The 3,242-nt window shown below is 41.6% G+C and overlaps 1 long non-coding RNA gene across 3 annotated transcripts; it reads right to left on the bottom strand.

Annotated features, from left to right (window-relative positions):
- Window positions 1-8: 8 nt before the first annotated feature.
- On the bottom strand, window positions 9-3,236 carry LOC106321562. Of its 3 annotated transcripts, none has more exons than XR_001266094.1 (5): window positions 1,415-3,236; window positions 1,071-1,155; window positions 913-1,001; window positions 496-725; window positions 9-400 (listed from the first exon to the last, which is right to left on the bottom strand). It is a non-coding gene; the product is annotated as an uncharacterized LOC106321562 (long non-coding RNA). The 3 variants fall into 3 exon arrangements; XR_001266093.1 differs by having other exon boundaries at window positions 1,071-1,310; XR_001266092.1 differs by having other exon boundaries at window positions 1,071-1,318.
- Window positions 3,237-3,242: the final 6 nt, after the last annotated feature.

Raw genomic sequence — 3,242 nt, forward strand, 5'->3', positions numbered from 1 at the left:
GAGCCTCCTTTCGCCAATCCTCGCCACACGACATTTAAAACCAAGGTTGCAAGAAAACCGAGTTTTAACAAGATAGACTCGCTTCTGATTCAGACAAGTGTTGATATCAACGGTGCATTACTAACTTCTGGTGCCAAGCTTACATACTGCCCCAGGAATGTATTAACAAGATAGAGTCAATGTGCAATGCTTACCTGTGGAAGGGCTCTCTGGAGGGGAGGTTCTCAGCAAAAGTCTCCTGGGAATTGGTCACTTCTCCCAAGCGTGAAGGTGGACTGGGCTTTAAGAGTTCAAAGATGTGGAACCGCACATGCTCTCTTAAGCTGTTGTGGCTTCATTCTCTTCAAAACAGACTCCATTTGGGTTGAATGGATGCACCAAAACGTCATCAAAGATAGCACTATTTGGGAAATAAAAGAGAAACAAAGTCACACTTGGGTATTCAAGCAAATTCTTCGTCTGGGATTCTTATTACGCAACGGGTTTGAGTTTTACCTGGTAATGGGCAGACATGTTGGTTCTGGACTGATCCATGGACAGACCTTCGCCCTCTCTTTAACTACATTGGCGCTAATGGTCCCCAAATTACTGGTATCCCCCGCTCTGCTGCTCTTCACTCTCTCTGGTCTAATGGCGGTTGGATAATGCCTGCAGAAAGATCTCCTAGGCTGGAAGAACTCCAAATCCACATGATAACATTGTCCCTTGGCGACTCAGTTGATACTCTGCAATGGAGAGTGAATGGACAATTAAGTAACTCATTTAAATCCAGCACAGTTTACCACTTAATCAGAGAGCAAAAGCCGCAAGTTCCTTGGGAGAAGGTTATTCGGATCAAAAAGGGAATTCCTAAGCACAAATCTCTGCTTGGTTGTTCTTACTTAATCGATGCCCTACAATTGGCAGGCTTACCTCTTGGGGTTTACGGAGTAGGAAACTCTTTGGGTGCTCCTTCAGTAGCTCAGTTTGGTCGGCGCTCTCTCTCAAGCTGGATTTTTCATCTACAAATCACACTTGGAGTGAGACACTTAATTCGCTCATAAACTACTCGTAATAAGCATAAAAAATACCTTACTCTCCTTGCATGGCAAGCATCGATCTATGAAGTGTGGAGGGAGAGAAATAACAGGATCCATTCCTTCAGGCCACCAGACTCTATCCAGAAGGGAATAGAATTGATCATCAAATACAGAATATCTGCTTCTAGAGACTCGAACCCGATTCAGTCATCAGAATGAGACAGTAACTAAGAAAGAAGGGAGATCTGATCAAGAGATGACCAAGAGGGAGAGAAGGATCATCTAATCAACCTGAAATCCTAGAAGATGAGGTGAAGATCAGAGATAGAGGGAGAGATAAAAGATAAAGTTGTATTTGTGATTGATTAGATTCTCGTGAATGAGCACAAGCTTACATATAATTGTCCTCAAGGATGAGAATTTTGACAGCTTGTACTGAGGACGAAGCCAACTTGCACCAGATGTTTCTCCAAATGTCATGTTAGCCATGAACCACGTCCAATAGGCGTACTTGTCTATCTTAACGTTGAAAAGCCTTTGGAAATAAGCTTTGAGTGCATAGTTCCAGACCTGAGAAGTGAAGTAACATATGGTGGTTGTACTAGTTCCTCTCCAGTCTCCGTAGTGAAGTAAAGCCTGCATCCCATTTTGTAACTTTGTCTGGAGGATGTTCTTTCCAACAAAATTCAACAGAACCCTCTTCATTGGACTGATAAAATATGCCAACACCAAGATTCTCAAAAGACAGCAGCTTGCGATTCTTCCCGTGATTACACACAACCCTTCAAGGCTCTTCTTCACTGTCTTTGTTGCCACTTCAAACTCAGCTACACATAGTTCCTTGAGAATGCTCCGCATATAAGACCACATGTCCTCGTTCTCATTTTTAGACGTCTCAGTTAATATCTTGTGCTTAGTTGTGATATTAACTAAAGACTCTTCGTAAATGACCATGCGTAAATGGCCATGAATTCTCTTTGTAAATCCTTTTGAATGTCCAGCTAGCTAAAAACAGCCTGTGTCGAAGCCTGCAATAACCAATTCCCTGAAGATGAAAAAAAATCCCATACTGCAATAACTCTGCTGGTACCATCTTCAGTGTTCAGTAGCCACTTGTTAGCTAAATCACCAACAGTCCTTTGTGCAACCAACACGTCTCGAACTGCCTTCATTAGGCTGTCTCCTTTGCATTTACTTCTCATGCCGAGCTTAAGGAGCAAAAAGAGTCCACTCATAACCTCAGCAAGCATCTTGATAGGAGGTAGCAATTTCCCATTTGAGTCGATGCAGAATCCATTGCCATCAAAACCAAAATCCATCAGTGATGGTTTCAGTACTAAGTTTGCAAAGTTAGAATGATTATTTCTCTTAAAAACTGAATCTGTCCTTGATTGCTTAGACTTCCCCCTGTGCTTCATGTAATACTCCTCCATATCACCACCATGTATCAGTTGCTTCACATCGTCACAGTCGCAGCTCTGTTCTGCGTAGTATGATCCATAGAGAAATCCAGTTCTAGTATGCTTCAATTTAACCACATTTTTCAACGGAATGTAATCTTCCTTGGAAGGAACAAGGTTGAATCTCACATCAGCCATAAGCTCTTTCACTCTTCTGAGGTTTCCCAAGGTTTCATCGCTTAGTAGCTTCTCCTTTACATCAGGAGGTTTATGAATCTTAGCGCCAAACTCAGATGCACTAATTAGTAATCGTGGCACTTCCTGAAACTGTGAAAGCAGTTGCTTAACTTGAATATGAAGTTATCTGATCAGTCTTGTATCTGACGTTTCTTTAGTTGGTAACCCTGGCTCCCATATGCGTTCAGCCATTTTCTCTGTTGATGCAATCTTTCCATCAGAATGCTCTCTCTATATTATCTTCCCACAACAACATAATTTTTCTTCTGCTATATGAATCATCAATAACAGGTATTGTCCTCCAAGAGAAAAATACCAATACCAAACATCATCATCAATCTCGGTATCAACAACATGATCCAAAACTTGTTGAATCATTTTTGTCGATATCCATGACTCTACTTTCCTCAACAACAAGATTTTCAACCTTGTCTTCATCAATCACATTCCATCACAAGAATTTGCAACCACAAAACACACACAATCCCATTTCCATTCTTCATAAATCATCTCTTCACGGAGCTTGCTTGAGGTGTCCAAATCCAAGGGTACCACTCCATTTTTGGGTTTTCCACCACTGAAACTT

Source organism: Brassica oleracea, unplaced genomic scaffold (assembly GCF_000695525.1).
Source record: "Brassica oleracea var. oleracea cultivar TO1000 unplaced genomic scaffold, BOL UnpScaffold01998, whole genome shotgun sequence".
Lineage (NCBI taxonomy): Eukaryota > Viridiplantae > Streptophyta > Magnoliopsida > Brassicales > Brassicaceae > Brassica > Brassica oleracea.